The following is a 19,670-nucleotide window of genomic DNA, read 5'->3' as shown; positions in this document are numbered from 1 at the left end:
TGGATGCTGCTGTTGGACGCATTTTGTGAAAGTGTGGGGTGATAGTGCTAGGGCGAATGGAAGAACTTGATATTGGTAAGCTTTGCCCCCGAAAGCGAACCTCAGGAACTTCCTGTGGTATGGAAGGATGGATATATGGAAGTATGCATCCTTGAGATCTATTGTGACAAACCAGTCCTCGGATCTGATCTGTGGTACGATTTGTCTCAGTGTTAACATTTTGAACTTTAGTTGCATGACTGACTTGTTCAGAACTCGAAGATCCAAAATGGGACGCAACCCCCCATCCTTCTTTGGAACTATGAAATTCCGGCTGTAGAACCCGGCTGTAGTGCATATTCTATGGCCCCTTTCTCTAACAGGGTTTTCACTTCTTGTTCCATTACCAGAACATGCTCGTGGCCCACCACGTTGGATAGGACCCCCATAAACCTGGGTGGGGGAGACACAAACTGTATTTGATAACCCTTTTCTATGGTCTGCAGGACCCAACGAGAAACATTTGGCAGTAGCTTCCATGCTGCCAAAAATTCTACTAGAGGTACCAGCCTCTCGAGACTGGCTTCTGTTTTTTGTTGCGAAATCAGCCCGGCGCCCTGTAATGGCGAACCGGCAGGTAACGACCGAACTGACTGCTCTAGGACCCTCCTCGGAGGGGGCGGGCATCCCAGGACCACTACATTTCCGGGTGGACCCTGACATATGTGGTCGCCGGAGACCGCTGAGCCCTGAAACACACGAAGTGGCGGGGTTAACATAACGGTCCCCTGAGGGCACCACAGGGCAGTGGGCACCGTATAATGAGGTGTTAATCCCTTAACTTTGGCGGAAACTTCCCTCGTTCGCCTGACTCCTCGGGCATCTACACTCTGTTTTTGTGTGGCACGGTGTGAGGAGCTGGCTTTAGATGTTTGGGGCTGCTCCCGCTCAGCAGCCCCGGGGACATGAGAGTGGCGGGGGAGGAGTTTTTGGAATGTAGCCGTCTGTTTGGCTGCCTCCTGGAACCTCTCGACTACTGAGTTAACAACGTCGCCGAAGAGGCCATAAGGTGATAGGTGCATCCATAAGGAAGGTTTTATCTTTCTGCTTTATATTGCTCAGGTTGAGCCATAGATGCCTCTCAGTGGCCACTGAGAGTCTCCTTTTTGGCCCTGAGAGATAAATCTGTCAGTACCCCTGCCCTCATCCATATCTCCTAACAACTCAGCCTGGTAGGCCTGCAGCAGCGACATAGTGTGTAAGCATGCTGCAGCCTGACCAGCGGCTGAGAAAGTCTTACCCACTAAGGATGCCTTTAGGGAAGATGCTCAGTATTTCCTGCTTCAATACTGACAACATCTAGCTCCTCAGAACTAGATAGCTGCAGTATTGGTGCCTCAATCGGGGCGGAAGTAACCGCAACGCGTGCTTCCGGACCCTGAGAGAAGGCACTAGATCTATCAGGTGAAGGTAGATATAAGGCTGGGCCCATCTCTAACCCCGTTGATAGATCCATTTGCGAACCCCAAGTCTGAAGTCAGCAACAGCGGGACCCGAGCCCTGGGAGCCAGGCGGGATCGGAGCATCCGCATGGGAAGCATATGACAGTGCTCACGAGCGCTGATTGTGATTGCTCCTCATCCAAACAAGCTACACAAAGAATGTGTGTATCCCCACCTGTTGAATAACGGGGGCAGGGGTGCACACACAATCTAAATTGATGCTTACTTGCCATAGTCTTCGACTCAAACGACGCAGCGTGAGTTCCCTTGAAAGCGAACCTATGTACAGTCGTGCTCAGAATTAATCATACCCTTGGTAAATATGATCAAAAATGGCTGTAAAAAATAAATCTGCATCATTATTCTTTTGATCTTAAGAGGCGAGGCAAGGCAAGGCAAGGCAAGGCAAGGCAAGTTTATTTATATAGCACATTTCATACACAATGGCAATTCAAAGTGCTTTACATAGAAGAAATTAAAATAATAATAAAAAAAATAAGAATAATTAAAACTAATACAATAAAATGCAGTACAGTACAGTCGGACGAACAGTGGCACAGTGCTCATTCATTAAATGCATAGCTAAACAGATGTGTTTTGAGTCTGGATTTGAAAGTGACTATTGAAGGAGCACGTCTGATCTCCTCTGGAAGCTGGTTCCAGCTGCGGCTGGCATAATAGCTAAAAGCAGATTCACCATGCTTAGAGTGAACCCTTGGTATTTCTAGCTGATATGATCCTAATGATCTAAGGTGATCTGTTGGGTTTATATACAGTGAGCATATCTGCAATGTATTGAGGTCCTAGGCCATTGAATGATTTATATACCAGTAATAATACTTTAAAATCAATCCTAAATCTAACTGGGAGCCAATGTAAAGACCTGAGGACTGGTGTGATATGTTCATATTTTCTGGTTCTGCTCAGAATCCTGGCGGCAGCGTTCTGTATGAGCTGCAACTGTCTTATGATCTTTTTGGGAAGGCCAGTGAGGAGTCCATTACAATAATCCACCCTGCTGGTGATGAAAGCATGCACAAGTTTTTCTAAGTCTTGTCTGGAAACAAAGCATCTAATTCTTGCAATATTTTTCAGATGATAGTATGCTGATTTAGTTATTGCTTTGACATGACTACTGAAACTAAGGTCTGACTCTAGTGTCACACCAAGATTCCTGACTTGATTTTTAGTTGTTTGACCCCTAGAGTGAAGGTATGCGTTCACCTTGAGAACTTTATCTTTGTTTCCAAATGCAATGACTTCAGTTTTGTCTTTGTTTAACTGAAGAAAGTTTTGACACATCCAACTGTTGACTTCATCGATGCATTGGCACAAGGAGTCAATGGGGCTGTAATCATTAGGCGATAGGGCTAAGTAAATCTGTGTGTCGTCTGCATAGATGTGGTAAGCAATTTGGTTCTTTCTCATTATTTGGCTGGGAGCATATACAGGTTGAACAGGAGTGACGCAAGAATTGAGCCTTGAGGGACTCCGCATGTCATGGATGTCCACTCAGACTTATGATCTCCTATACTCACATAATAACCTCTCCCATCTAAGTATGACCTGAACCATTTTAAGACTATCCCAGAAAGCCCCACCCAGTTTTCCAGCCTGTCAAGAAGTATGTTATGATCGACAGTGTCAAATGCAGCACTGAGGTCAAGTAGTACCAGCACTGATAATTTGCCTGAATCAGTATTTAAGCGAATATCGTTTATTATCTTTATGAGCGCTGTCTCTGTGCTGTGGTGCGGTCGGAAACCAGATTGAAAATTGTCAAAGTATCCATTCGAGCATAAGAATTTTTTCAGCTGATTGAAGACAACTTTTTCAATGATCTTGCCTATGAAAGGAAGATTTGAGATCGGTCTATAGTTGCTTAATATGGTCTTATCCAGATTGTTCTTTTTCAGGAGGGGCTTGACAACTACAGTTTTCAGGGAGTTTGGAAAACTCCCAGAGAGAAGTGAAGCATTTACCACTTCTAGAAGATCTGCTTCTAAACTGTTTAACACACTTTTGAAAAATGATGTGGGAAGTGTGTCAAGAGCGCAGGTTGATGTTTTAAGGTGCTGTACGGTTTCTTCTAACATTTTGCCATCAATTTCTTTGAAATCAGACATAGTAACTACTTTCTCAGGTGGTTTGATCTGTCTGACCCCAGCGCAACTCAAGGATGTGTTGATCACCTTTCTGATATTATTGATTTTCTCAGAGAAGAAAGAAGCAAACTCACTGCACTTGTTGTCTGAGAGCATTTCACTGGGAATCTGGCTTGGGGGGTTTGTCAGTCTCTCTACAGTAGCAAAAAGAGTGCCTGTGTTGTTTAAATTACTGTTTATAATATTTGAGAAGAAAGTCTGTCTAGCTTTGCCTAGTTCCATATTGAAAGCATGGATGCTGTCTTTGTAGATGTTATAATGGACTACAAGTTTTGTCTTCCGCCACATGCGCTCTGCTTTTCTGCATTGTCTTTTCATATTTTGCACTGCTGTTGAGTTTCTCCAAGGTGCTTTTTGTCTGCCACTCTTCTTCCTGACTTTAACAGGAGCAATATCATCAAATACACTTTTAACTTTTGAGTTAAAAGAATCAAGGAGAAAATCAACAGAGTCTGCAGATATGCTTGGTGTTAAGGATATAGCCTTCATAAATAGTACACTGGTGTTCTCATTTAAGTATCTCTTCTTGACAGACACAGATCTAGCTTCAGTGGCAGGAGAGATCAATATATCAAAGAAAATACAGAAATGATCAGACAGCGCTACATCCTTAATAACAATCGATGAAATGTTTAGACCCTTACTGATAAGTAAATCTAGAGTGTGTCCACGATTGTGTGTGGGTCCATGTATATGCTGAGTCAGATCAAAAGTTTTTAAAACACTTTTGATTTCTTTTACCATATTGTTTTCTGCACTATCTATGTGGATGTTAAAATCTCCAGCAATGGCAAAACAGTCAAACTCTGAGGTATTGTTGATAACAGTTCTGTAAAGTCCTCAGCAAAGGCTGGGGAGTATTTTGGAGGCCTGTAAATAATAAGTAAAATGCGTGGAGCACCTTTTAACACAATACCCAGATATTCGAAAGACAAATAATTCCCAAATGATATTTGCTTACATTGATAGATATCTTTAAAAAGGGCAGCTAGACCCCCACCTCTCTTAACAGCTCTGCAGACACTCATAAAAGTAAAGTTAGGAGGGGCTGCTTCATTGAGGACTGTTGCACTGCAGCTGTCTTCTAGCCAGGTTTCATTTAGAAGCATAAAATCCAGATTGTTTGTGGTTATTAAGTCGTTGACTAGAAGTTATTTATTTTTAAGTGAGCGGATGTTAAAGAGTGCTAACTTAACAGACTTACTTTTCCCCACAGCAATCTTAGTTTGACGTGTAATAGGCACCAGATTAGTTAGGTTTGCTGTACGGCTATTGAAGGCCTTAGACTTTCTATCTTGTAATAGAACAGCAATAGAGAAAGATAAAGGCACACTGGGTTCCCGCTTGTTCTGTAAACATTTGAGAAAGTTACTGTTATCAAAACGGGGACCCGACACATATCACTGAGAGCTGGTATCAGTTGCTTTTGGTTCACCTCGAGCAGATGGGGGAGGGTGTGGGCCTTGGCGTTGTGACAGAGGCCGAAGAGCTCTCACAGGAGGGGGAGGGCGAGCTGGGCCCGCAGGCTTTGGTGCGGGTGGTTGAGGTGCCTGTCTTTTTTTGGTTGGTATCTGGGGGCTTGCAGCAAAAGAGTGGGATAGTCTGGTTCCAGCATACACCAGAGAAGCACAGAAGTGGCGATGCTGGGGAGAGGGAGATGTCTGGTGAAAGGGGCTGTTGCTCTGGTGTTATCGGAGGCTGTAATATGCTGTCCTGGCTTCCCTGGCTGTTTTCCAGGAAGTCTTCCTTGGGTGCTGAATCTTCAAGCAGTTCTGATATGTCTGTCTGTGATGAGCTCTGTGGGCAGGGCTCAGCTGAGATTGTGTCCGTGAGCAGAGGTTGTTGTGGCGGAGTGGTGTTATCATGTCCATTTTGCTGCTGAAGTGAAGTCCCATGGTCATTCATATTGTGTCCAGGTGTGTGTATGCCGTTCAGATTGAGTGCATTGGCACACACTGCAGAAGGATGATTGAGGGAGAAGTAGATATTGTCCTTTAACACTCTTGAACCAAGTTTGTTTGGGTGATGGCCATCCCGATGAAACCGTTGTCTCTGACTCCAGAAAAGATTGAAATTGTCAATGAAGTTCACTCCTTTTATATTGCAGGTTTTTTGCAGCCATGTATTAAGCCCAAGCAATCATGAAAACCTAGTTGTTCCTCTTGCTGGGAGTGGTCCACTGATGAATGTTTGAACTTTCAGTCTTTTAAGTGTTTCAAAAAGTTCATGGAAATCCTTCTTAAGGAGTTCTGACTGCTCTTTGTGAATATCATTCTTCCCCACATGAATGATGAGTCGATTTGCAGTCTTATGTTTCATCAGAATGTTCTGAAGGTCCCTGTTTATATCAGAAGTTGTTGCTTGTGGAAGGCAGCACGTAGTTGCATCCCTGCTGCTAATGTTTCTGATTATGGAGTCCCCCACTATCAGAGTCCTGGGCTCGGCTGCGCTCTGAGCTGAGTGCCGCTGTCTGCTCGACCTTGAGCGCCAGTTAGCATCAGTGTTAGCTACTGGCCCATTCAGTCTGTGTTCGAACACATTCATCACGTTTGGGGATTCCTCATTTACATTCCTTAGTACTTCAAATCTGTTCTCAAGATGTATAGGCGGTGGTAGGAGACCAGTGTTTGCAATCCTTGTCAGAGCTGTATCTGGGGTAGAGGATGCTACTGCGGCAATATGTGATGCTCGTGACAATCTGATGTCTCGAGTGCCTTTGGGTCTAGCTCCCTGTTTGTGCCATCGATTAGTAAGTCGATCGGCTTGTTTCTCTACCTGTCGAGGAGCACTAGTTTCATGGGACTCACCGGTATTCTGAGGGTGTCCATGACGAAGCTCTGTTGTGTGCTCCGTCTGGTTTAGTGGTCCCGTAAGTAACTTTGTTTCAAGAACTGCAATCCTTTGTAAAAGTCTGTGGCAGTTAGTGCAGCAAGTAGATTCCAGAAGAGGCATTTTCTCTCTTATCCTTGAGGGAGTTGTGTTTTCCTTTCCCAGAATGTAAGCTGGTCGGGTAATTGAATTCTCAGTTTTTGTAGTAATCCAAACTTTGTCGTATGAGCACTGTGCTGATTTGCTGAAGTTAAAATTAGGTGATAAAAGGAAATAAAATAAAGGAAATGAAATATAAAAAAATAGGAGATAAAATGTAAAAGCGATAGAGCAAAGTGCGGAGCAGTAAGCAAGAGCGTCCGAACAGTAGCTGAGCAGGAAGTTAACCCTAAGAGAGCAGCCAGAAAAATGGAACGCAACTGGAAGAAAACAAAACTAGAGGTATTTCGCATTTCATGGAAGGAGAGCTCGATTACTTACAGAGAGGCTTTAAAAGCTGCTAGATCTGCTTATTTTTCAACCCTATTAGAAGAAAATAAACATAATCCTAGGTATTTATTTGAAACGGTGGCTAAACTAACGAAAAAGAAAGCTTCAAGCACCGAAGTTTCCAAGCAGCACAGAAGTAATGATTTTATGAACTTCTTCACTTATAAGATTGATAATATCAGGGACAAAATTATAACTATGCAGCCGTCTACTACAGTATCGCATCAGGGAGTGCATTGTAGTCTCCCTGAGGAAAAATTTGATTCATTCGTTGCTATAGGAGAGGAAGAATTTACTAAACTCATTAAATCATCTAAATCGACAACATGTATGTTAGACCCTATACCGACTAAGCTACTGAAAGAGATGCTTCCAGAGGTCATAGATCCTCTTCTTAATATCATTAATTCGTCTTTGTCTCTAGGATACGTACCAAAAAATTTTAAGCTGGCTATGATTAAACCGCTTGTTAAAAAAACGCAACTTGATCCTACAGAATTAGTCAATTACAGGCCGATCTCGAATCTACCTTTTCTGTCAAAGATATTAGAAAAGGCAGTATCCTCACAACTGTGTTCCTTTCTTGAAAGAAATGATATCTGCGAGGATTTCCAGTCCGGATTTAGACCGTACCATAGTACCGAGATGGCTCTCGTTAGAGTCACAAATGATTTGCTCTTATCATCCGATCGTGGTTGTATCTCTCTATTAGTGATAATCGATCTTAGTGCTGCATTTGACACTATTGACCACAAAGTTCTTTTAAATAGACTCGAACATTATGTTGGCATTAGTGGAAATGCATTAGCATGGTTTAAATCATACTTATTTGACCGTTATCAGTTTGTAGCAGTAAATGAAGAGATGTCTCATCGATCACAAGTTCAGTATGGTGTACCTCAAGGCTCAGTACTAGGACCGCTGCTGTTCACTCTGTACATGCTACCATTAGGAGATATCATTAGGAAACATGGAATTAGCTTCCACTGTTATGCTGACGATACTCAGCTGTATATTTCTTCAAAACCTAACAAAACTTATCAATTCACAAAATTAACGGAATGCATAGCTGATATAAAAAATTGGATGACTCGTAATTTCCTACTTCTAAATTCTGAAAAAACAGAGTTTCTAATTATTGGACAAAAAACTTCCTCACGTAATGTCACGAACCACACCGAACAGAAGACAGGTAGATCCAAATGCAGTAAGTGAATTTTAATGGGGAAATCCGTACTCAAAATCCAGTCCAGGCAGGGGTCATAATCCAAACAAGCAATCCAAACAATGAGACACAAAGACAGGAACAGGCAGGAACAGAATACAGAAGTGGTGTGATATCTTACAAGGACTCCGTGACACATACTAAAACAGACAGGGTATATATACACAGGGAATACAAGCTTAACAAGATAACAAGGGGGGCGTGGTAAACTGAAACACCTGTGAAGACTAATCAACATAACGGGGAACAACTGAGCATGACAAGACACATGGCAGGATCACATGACAAGCAGGGAATAATATGACAGACACTAACAAGGAACAAGACACAAAACCCACACCGTGACATAACCTCCCCTCTACGGAGCTGCTACCAGACGCTACAAGACGTGACAGACCAAACAAAAATCCAGGCGGGAGGTGGAGTGGTGGAGGATCAGGGGGAGGGATGGAGGGCCAGGTCCATGGAGGGAAACGGGGACAGGGAGTGACAACTCATCTGGCGGCCAGGACGGGGACGACAGTCCATCGGGCGGCCAGGGTGGAGACTTTCCCTCGGGCGGCCAGGGCGGAGACTTTCCCTCGGGCGGCCAGGGCGGAGACTTTCCCTCGGGCGGCCAGGGCGGAGACTTTCCCTCGGGCGGCCAGGGCGGAGACTTCCCCTCGGGCGGCCAGGGCGGAGACGACCCCTCGGGCGGCCAGGGCGGAGACGACCCCTCGGGCGGCCAGGGCGGAGATGACCCCTCGGGCGGCCAGGGCGGAGACGACCCCTCGGGCGGCCAGGGCGGAGACGACCCCTCGGGCGGCCATGGCACCGGAACAGACACCACCGGCTCAGGAACTGGAACTGGCACCACCGACTCAGAAACAGGAACTGGCACCATCGACTCAGGCACTGGCACTGGCACCACCGGAACTGGCACTGGAACTGGCACCACTGGAACTGGCACCACTGGAACTGGCACCACTGGAACTGGCACCACTGGAACTGGCACCACCGGAACTGGCACCACCGGAACTGGCACCACCGGAACTGGCACCACCGGCTCAAGCACTGGAACTGGCCCCACCGGAACTGGCACTGGAACTGGCCCCACCGGAACTGGCACTGGAACTGGCCCCACCGACTCAGGTTCAGGAACAGACACAGACTCCGGCTCAGGAACTGGAACAGACACAGACACTGGCTCCGGCTCAGGAACTGGAACAGACACAGACACTGGCTCCGGCTCCGGCTCAGGAACAGACACCACCGGTCCAAGTGTGTGCGTAGCCCACACACACCACATGGCTGTGGCCATAATGGCCAGTGTCGCGGTCACTGAGGGCTCAGGAACAGACTCCCCCGGCTCAGAAACAGACACAGAAACAGACACAAGCACTGGCTCCGGCTCAGGAACAGACACTGGCTCCGGCTCAGGAACAGACACTGGCTCCGGCTCAGGAACAGACACTGGCTCCGGCTCAGGAACAGACACTGGCTCCAGCTCAGGAACAGACACTGGCTCCGGCTCAGGAACAGACACTGGCTCCGGCTCAGGAACAGACACTGGCTCCGGCTCAGGAACAGACACTGGCTCCGGCTCAGGAACAGACACTGGCTCCGGCTCAGGAACAGACACCACCGGCTCAAGTGTGTGCGTAGCCCACACACACCACATGGCTGTGGCCATAATGGCCAGTGTCGCGGTCACTGAGGGCTCAGGAACAGACATCACCGGCTCAGACACAGGCACCGGTTGTACGGCCATCTTGTCCAGGGACACAGGGTCTGCAGGCATGACGTGAACAGTTTCTGGCTGGGCAGCCACGACGAGAACAGTCTCCGGCTGGGCAGACGTGACGTGAACAGTCCTCGACTGGGCAGACGTGACGTGAACCGTCTCCGGCTGGGCAGACGTGACGTGAACCGTCTCCGGCTGGGCAGACGTGACGTGAACCGTCTCTGGCTGGGCAGACGTGACGTGAACCGTCTCTGGCTGGGCAGACGTGACGTGAACAGTCTCTGGCTGGGCAGACGTGATGTGAACAGTCTCTGGCTGGACAGACGTGACGTGAACAGTTACGGAGGGAGCCTTTCTCCTCCTCCTGCGTTTTGGAGCCACCGGGCTCTGGACCACCGGCACTGGGACCACTGGGACCACCGGCGCTGGGACCACCGGCACTGGGACCACCGGCACCGGAACTGGGACCACCGGAACAGGGACCACCGGACTCAGGACCCCCGGAACTGGCATGGAGGAAGTCTTCCTCCTTCGTGTCCGCGAGTGACTGGGTGCTGTTCTCTCCCCGGAATTAACCGGGATCGCAGCGCTCTCCTCCCTGATACGAGCAACCAACGCAAAACATTCATATAAAGTCATGCGCGGCTCCTCCTCTTCAGCTCGAGAATTCCCATTCAGCTGCCTCCTCTTCCTCTTAGTGTTTGAGGAATAGTCATGAAAACTCATACCGCTGGATCTATGTGTGAGACGGAGTCCTTCTGTCACGAACCACACCGAACAGAAGACAGGTAGATCCAAATGCAGTAAGTGAATTTTAATGGGGAAATCCGTACTCAAAATCCAGTCCAGGCAGGGGTCATAATCCAAACAAGCAATCCAAACAATGAGACACAAAGACAGGAACAGGCAGGAACAGAATACAGAAGTGGTGTGATATCTTACAAGGACTCCGTGACACATACTAAAACAGACAGGGTATATATACACAGGGAATACAAGCTTAACAAGATAACAAGGGGGGCGTGGTAAACTGAAACACCTGTGAAGACTGATCAACATAACGGGGAACAACTGAGCATGACAAGACACATGGCAGGATCACATGACAAGCAGGGAATAATATGACAGACACTAACAAGGAACAAGACACAAAACCCACACCGTGACACGTAATAACCTAGAATACTGTCTAACACTTGATGGCTGCTCTGTTAAGTCTTCGTCGTCGGTTAGGAACCTGGGTGTGCTCTTTGATACCAATCTTTCATTTGAAAGTCACGTGTCTAGTATCTGTAAAACTGCATTTTTCCATCTTAAAAATATATCTAAATCACGCCATATGCTCTCATTGACAAATGCGGAACATTTAGTTCATGCGTTCATGACCTCAAGGCTAGATTATTGTAATGCTCTACTGGGTGGTTGCCCTGCACGCTTAATAAACAAACTACAGCTAGTTCAAAACGCAGCAGCTCGAGTTCTTACCAGAACCAGGAAGTATGACCATATTAGCCCGGTTCTGTCAAAACTGCATTGGCTCCCTATTAAACATCGCATCAATTTTAAAATATTGCTGATTACTTACAAAGCACTAAATGGTTTAGCTCCGCAGTACTTGAGCGAGCTCTTAACGCATTATAGTCCTTCACGTCTATTACGATCTCAAAATTCCGGCCAGTTAATAATTCCTAGAATATCAAAATCGACTGCTGGCGGTAGTTCCTTTTCCTATTTAGCGCCAAAACTCTGGAACAGTCTTCCTACCATTGTCCGGGAAGCAGACACACTCTGTCAGTTCAAAGCCAGATTAAAGACACATCTCTTTGACCTAGCATTCACATAATACATTATAGACTCCTATAATTCAATGTTAGGCTGCATAGATTTGGTCAGCCGGAACCGGGAACACTTCCCATAAATCCTGATCATAAGAAGAATGGCATCTATGCTAATTTCAGTGTCTGTGTTTATCCCGAGGTTTTCCCGCAGCCTGCCGGATCCAGGCCGTATCCAGATCTGAAGAAGGACCTTCGCCTGGACCCGATGACAACGCAGTGCTGAAGTGCCAACTAGTCTTTCCCTATGGAGGATCCCTTTACCACTCTACAGATAAGGCGTTGCCGGGAAAATTCGTTTCGCATTCCTACCCCAAAGCGACAAAATAAAATAAAATTCTTTATCAAAATTTATAAGGAAAGACAAGTACTTTGTTTAGGCTTGGCTTGTAGGGAATTCCAAACTTGCGCACGTATAATAAACGCACATAACTATAGAACCCATTCTAAATGTGCAATGCCCATCAGCGTTTCTCACGGGTTCGCGTTTAAAGTCTGTGTAGAGAGAATGGTGTCGTCTTAGCGGCCCCTAAATTAATAACAAATGACCGTTGCGACGGAAGCAAATCAATCAAAACTAACTTTAGCTGGAAAATAACTTTATAAAATAACCGCTATAAAGCCAAAACAATCTCTGTTACCTTAAATTATACGCTTATCTATGTAAAGCTTCTTTGAAACAATCTACATTGTTAAAAGCGCTATATAAATGAAGATGACTTGACTTGACTTGACTTGACTTGTTTTTTTACAAAAATCGAACCTTTTATTGAAGTAAACAAATTAAAAGTGGGGGGGAAATCACATTATCAAATAAGTGTTTTTCTCCAAAACACATTGGCCACAATTATTCATACCCTTAGAATTTATGAATAAAATATCTCTGAAGTATATTCCCATTAATATTTACCTTTTTTTTAGCACACCAGGGTGACTAGGAACATTAAATTGTCCAGCTATGACTTCTTGTTTCACAGGAGTTTAAATATGAGGAAGCACAAATTCCCTGAATCATCCATCACAATGAATAAGACCAAAGAATATAGTTCTGATGCGCAGCAAAAGATTGTTGAGCATCACAAAATAGAAAGTGGCTGTAAAAAAATAGCTAAAGAATTGAAAATCCATATTTTGACCATCAGGGCAATAATTAAGAAGTTATAATCAACTAAAGATGTTACGAATCTGCCAGGAAGAGGACGTGTGTCTATATTGTCTTAATGGACGGTGAGGATGAAAGTTTGAGTGGCCAAAGACTCTTCAATAATCACAGATGGAGAATTGCAGCGATTAGTTGAGTCTTGGGGGTCAGAAAGCCTATTAAAAAAATAAAAAAAATAAAAAAATAAAACAACCCCTACATCACCACATGTTGTTTGGGAGGTTTTCAAGATAAATGCTCCTCACTCATCCAAAAACAGACTCCAGCATATTCAGTTGTCAGACTGTTGACTGGAACTTCAAAAGGCACAGAGTTCTGTGGTCAGATGAAACTAAAAAAAGAGCTTTTTGGCAGCAAACACGCTAGATGGGCTTGGTGCACACAAGGATACCCATGTGTACAATTTAATATACCATTGGATCTTTAATGTTGAGGGCCTATCTTTCTGCTGGAGTTCCTGGAATTCTTATTCAGATACATGGCATCGTGGATTCTATCAAATATCAACAGATAAAAAATCAAAACCTGACAGCCACTGCTACAAATCTTATAATGGGCCGTGGTTGGATCTTCTATCAGGACAACGATCCAAAACAAACATCAAAATCAACACAAAAATGTGTTAGGGAGCACAAAAAGAAGCTTCTGCCATGACCGTCCCAGTTCCCTGACCTGATGAATGGAGTGAACTGAAGAGAAGCAGCACCAACATGGATCTGGGAATCTGAAGGATCTGGAGAGATTCTGTATGGAGGAATGGTCTCTGATCTCTTGTCAGTTGTTCCCCAAACTTATCAGGCATTATAGAAGAAGACTCAGAGCAGTTATCTTGGCAAAAGGAGATTGCAAAAAGGTATTTAATAAAAGGGTATGAATAATTGTGGCCGACATGTTTTGGAGAAAAACATTTATTTTATAATGTGATTTCCAATTTTGAATAATGGCTCGTCCCTGACTCCCGGTTCACTTGTCGCCTGTCGATGATGTAATATCCGCGTTATCCCTGGTTTCCGCTTGTACTGCCATAGTAACCATGGCGACAGATGTGGACAACTGCGTTACGTCTATAGTGCACGCTCGTGCTGTTGTTGTTTCGTTCAAACATTATGGACCATGGCAAGCAGACTTTGGGACAAAAGGAGAACTAAAACGAGGATCAATATTAGTGTGGCTTTTTCGAGATGCCGAGAGCTCCACGTCCGTGACAAACTTCGACTTGACAAAGACGCCACTCTTGCATGTACTTTTTTAGACAGGTGAGCAAATGTACATAAAACTAATCAATATTATTGTCACGGTGTGGGTTTTGTCTTGTTCTTGTCTGTCATGTGTTCCCCTGTCTTATGTTTAGCTGTCTCCTGTTATGTTGATTAGTCTTCCCAGGTGTCTCTGATTAACCACACCCCCTTGTTATCTTGTTTAGCTTGTCTGTCTGTGTATTTATAGCTCTGTGTTTCAGTTGTGGCTGGTCTGTCGTTATAGCTGTTCCCTGTCCTGAGTTCCGTGTTCTGTTTGTTCAATTAAAGTATGCTTGCATATGGATTCTCTCTGCTTCATTCCTGCCAAATCATAACAGAACGACCAACCAAAGATGAATCCAGCAACGCAAATTATGCTTCTCCGTCAAGGAGATCGAACCATAGAGAAGTACGTGGTTGACTTTTTGGAGCTTGCTCCCCAGACTTGCATGGAAGAGGTATGCTTGATGATATTTTTTCGAGGAGGACTTTCTGAACCGCTTAACAACCTTATGCCATTGCATGACCCTAGCTGGACTCTGAAACAGTATATTGTCTTGGCACTGCAACTGTTTTCACCCTTTTATGTGAGTTTGGCTTCTGCTGATCCAGAGACTGTTCAAGTCGCTTCTGCTGATCCAGAGACTGTTCACGTCACTTCTGCTGATCCAGAGACTGTTCATGTCGCTTCTGCTGATCCAGAGACTGTTCACGTCGCTTCTGCTGATCCAGAGACTGTTCACGTCGCTTCTGCTGACCCAGAGACTGTTCACGTCGCTTTGGCTGATCCAGAGACTGTTCAAGTCGCTTCTGCTGATCCAGAGACTGTTCACGTCACTTCTGCTGATCCAGATACTGTTCACGTCGCTTCTGCTGATCCAGAGACTGTTCACGTCACTTCTGCTGATCCAGAGACTGTTCAAGTCGCTTCTGCTGATCCAGAGACTGTTCACGTCACTTCTGCTGATCCAGAGACTGTTCATGTCGCTTCTGCTGATCCAGAGACTGTTCACGTCGCTTCTGCTGATCTAGAGACTGTTCACGTCGCTTCTGCTGACCCAGAGACTGTTCACGTCGCTTCGGCTGATCCAGAGACTGTTCACGTCGCTTCGGCTGATCCAGAGACTGTTCACGTCGCTTCTGCTGATCCAGAGACTGTTCACGTCACTTCTGCTGATCCAGATACTGTTCACGTCGCTTCTGCTGATCTAGAGACTGTTCACGTCGCTTCTGCCGATCCAGAGACTGTTCACGTCGCTTCTGCTGATCCAGAGACTGTTCACGTCGCTTCTGCTGATCCAGAGACTGTTCACGTCACTTCTGCTGATCCAGATACTGTTCACGTCGCTTCTGCTGACCCAGAGACTGTTCACGTCGCTTCTGCTGATCTAGAGACTGTTCACGTCACTTCTGCCGATCCAGAGACTGTTCACGCCAGCTCAGAGCCCTCTTCGCCGCTGGTCCTGCCCAGCTCAAAGCCCTCTTCATCGCTGGTCCTGCACAGTTCAGAGCCCTCTTCACTGCTGGTCCCGCCCAGCTCAAAGCCCTCTTCGCCGCTGGTCCTGCCCAGTTCAAAGCCCTCTTCATCGCTGGTCCTGCCCAGCTCAGAGCCCTCTTCACCGCCTGTCTCATCCAGCCCTGACACGCCTTCGCCACCGGACTCTTCCTACCCGGCGCCTAAGTCCGTTAACCTCCCCAAGAAAATTTTGGGGGGGGGGCAATAAGCCTTCATCGCCACGGCCACCCGAAGGGTCGTCTCCACCGTGGCCGCCCGAAGGGTCGTCTCCACCGTGGCCGCCCGAAGGGTCGTCTCCACCGTGGCCGCCCGAAGGGTCGTCTCCACCGTGGCCGCCCGAAGGGTCGTCTCCACCGTGGCCGCCGGAAGGGTCGTCTCCACCGTGGCCGCCCGAAGGGTCGTCTCCACCGTGGCCGCCGGAAGGGTCGTCTCCGCCGTGGCCACCCGAAGGTTCGTCTCCGCCCTGGCTGCCTGAGGGGTCGCCTCCGCCCTGGCCGCCTGAGGGGTCGCCTCCGCCCTGGCCGCCTGAAGGTTCGTTTCCGCCCTGGCCGCCTGAGGGGTCGCCTCCGCCCTGGCCGCCTGAGGGGTCGTCCCCGCCCTGGCCACCTGAAGGTTCGTCTCCGCCCTGGCCGCCTGAAGGTTTGTCTCCGCCCTGGCCGCCTGAGGGGTCGCCTCCGCCCTGGCCGCCTGCACAGCCTGCTCCGCCCTGGCCGCCTGCTCCGCCCTGGTCGCCTGCACAGCCTGCTCCGCCTGCTCCGCCCTGGTCGCCTGCACAGCCTGCTCCGCCCTGGTCGCCTGCACAGCCTGCTCCGCCCTGGTCGCCTGCACAGCCTGCTCCGCCCTGGTCGCCTGCACAGCCTGCTCCGCCCCGGTCGCCTGCACAGCCTGATCTGCCCTGGCCTCCCGTACTGCCGCAGTTTCCAGGCCCTCTGCCGTTCCACGGGCCTGGCCCTCCATCCCGCCCCCGGGTCCGCCTCCGCTCCACCACCCTCCTGAACTATTGTTTATTTTTGTTGTTTTGATGGGCGTCGGGAGCCGCCCATAGAGGGGGGGCTATGTCACGGTGTGGGTTTTGTCTTGTTCTTGTCTGTCATGTGTTCCCCTGTCTTATGTTTAGCTGTCACCTGTTATGTTGATTAGTCTTCCCAGGTGTCTCTGATTAACCACACCCCCTTGTTATCTTGTTTAGCTTGTCTGTCTGTGTATTTATAGCTCTGTGTTTCAGTTGTGGCTGGTCTGTCGTTATAGCTGTTCCCTGTCCTGAGTTCCGTGTTCTGTTTGTTCAATTAAAGTATGCTTGCATATGGATTCTCTCTGCTTCATTCCTGCCAAATCATAACAATTATATAGCTCAACATAATGAAATATTAGAATATTATCAGCAGTATGTTATTCTAATGTTGATCTAGCTTACTGCTAGTCTAATACAGACAAACTAACACATAGAATAACATAACACACTCAAATGCAGTTTAGTTTTATAGCATGAAAAATGTGTAATTTTTTAGTGTGAAAAAATTACACATTGTAGCTTTAATATAATATTTTTTCCTGATGTACATTAAACTCACCTGTATGGAAGCCCTAAGGGGATATGGTGATTGAAAAATATGAGATGGGAGAGAAAAAAAAAAAAAAAATAAAAATAATATATATACACTCACCTAAAGGATTATTAGGAACACCTGTTCAATTTCTCATTAATGCAATTATCTAATCCACCAATCACATGGCAGTTGCTTCAATGCATTTAGGGGTGTGGTCCTGGTCAAGACATTCTCCTGAACTCCAAACTGAATGTCAGAATGGAAAAGAAAGGTGATTTAAGCAATTTTGAGCGTGGCATGGTTGTTGGTGCCAGACGGGCCGGTCTCAGTATTTCACAATCTGCTCAGTTACTCGGATTTTCACGCACAACCATTTCTAGGGTTTACAAAGAATGGTGTGAAAAGGGAAAATCATCCAGTATGCGGCAGTCCTGTGGGCGAAAATGCCTTGTTGATGCTAGAGGTCAGAGGAGAATGGGCCGACTGATTCAAGCTGATAGAAGAGCAACTTTGACTGAAATAACCACTCGTTACAACCGAGGTATGCAGCAAAGCATTTGTGAAGCCACAACATGCACAACCTTGAGGCGGATGGGCTACAACAGCAGAAGACCCCACCGGGTACCACTCGTCTCCACTACAAATAGGAAAAAGAGGCTACAATTTGCACAAGCTCACCAAAATTGGACAGTTGAAGACTGGAAAAATGTTGCTTGGTCTGATGAGTCTCGATTTCTGTTGAGACATTCAGATGGTAGAGTCAGAATTTGGCGTAAACAGAATGAGAACATGGATCCATCATGCCTTGTTACCACTGTGCAGGCTGGTGGTGGTGGTGTAATAGTGTGGGGGATGTTTTCTTGGCACACTTTAGGCCCCTTAGTGCCAATTGGGCATTGTTTAAACCTGAGCATTGTTTCTGACCATGTCCATCCCTTTATGACCACCATGTACCCATCCTCTGATGGCTACTTCCAGCAGGATAATGCACCATGTCACAAAGCTCGAATCATTTCAAATTGGTTTCTTGAACATGACAATGAGTTCACTGTACTAAAATGGCCCCCACAGTCACCAGATCTCAACCCAATAGAGCATCTTTGGGATGTGGTGGAACGGGAGCTTCGTGCCCTGGATGTGCATCCCACAAATCTCTATCAACTGCAAGATGCTATCCTATCAATATGGGCCAACATTTCTAAAGAATGCTTTCAGCACCTTGTTGAATCAATGCCACGTAGAATTAAGGCAGTTCTGAAGGCGAAAGGGGGTCAAACACAGTATTTTTAATTTTTTATTGTATTGCATTCCCCTGAGAGACTTCACTCACAAAAGGATTAAAATAGTTTCCCCTCTCATTTCATATTATTCCCATCCCAAGCAATTTTATAACTCTCTTCTCGTCGAGACTTGAGTGCTTTTACATAAAAGAGAACTTTTTCTCACTAATGGGTAAGTTAAATGCAACCTCAACATTTAACATCAGTTTACAGGAGCTACAAACATTCTTTGTGCAATTATAGGCCTGTGTGAGTGACTTCACAAAGTCTCTTCTTCTTGATGGCATACACCACAGGCATATACAGTTTTTTTATTTTTTATTTTTATTTACAGAGTAAAAAGGTACTACATTACAGGAACAAACCAGCTCCTAGTTGGAAGTTGTAATAGTGTGGAACTTCAATGAAATGATGTTCAAGAACAACAGTGAGAAATGGAGAGAAACAGCTGAAGTGAGTGTCTCTGGATATGACTGCAGTCGGAAAGGTTGAATCTGTGAAATGAAACTCGTAGGCTCTGCAGAGTGTGCAAATGTTTAATGTGTGTCAGTGCATAAAGCAATAAGAACACAGATCTTAGCAGCAGACTCATAGGATCATATAAATGCAGAATAAATGGCATGATAAAGACCGGATAAGTGCTGAGATCTTCTGTGTGTGTTTGAGGTAAAAAAAATTCTCGTTGCATTTTATGTTGCATATATCACAGCCCTCTCTGTCCTACAAAAAGAGTGTTTCCTACAGACACATCAAACAATCAATCTTAACCACAGGTACATGTACCCTTAAAGGACAAAACTGATTTTGATAATTGCTTGAACAAACCGGTAACACTTTACAATACGGTTCCATTTTGTAACATTAGTTAACTACATTAGTTAACATGAACTCACAATGAGAAATACTTCTAAAGAATTTATTATTCTCAGTTAATGTTGATTTGGTAACACTTTATTATAAGTATAGTGTCATAAAGTTCTTACAAATCATTTGCAAACTATTTAGAGTTAATCACTAGTTTATAAACTTTAGTTAAAAGTCCAAAACATTAATAGACTATATAGAAATAGTGAGTTCTTCATTCATTGTTCCTGTAATTAATGCTTTGTTACAACTTATTAACAGTAAATAGTTCTCACTTCAGATTAGATCAGGGAAAATTACATTAAGTGCTTTAAAC

This window comes from Scardinius erythrophthalmus (assembly GCF_964197995.2).
Source record: "Scardinius erythrophthalmus genome assembly, chromosome: 2".
Lineage (NCBI taxonomy): Eukaryota > Metazoa > Chordata > Actinopteri > Cypriniformes > Leuciscidae > Scardinius > Scardinius erythrophthalmus.
This window is presented reverse-complemented; position numbering follows the sequence as displayed.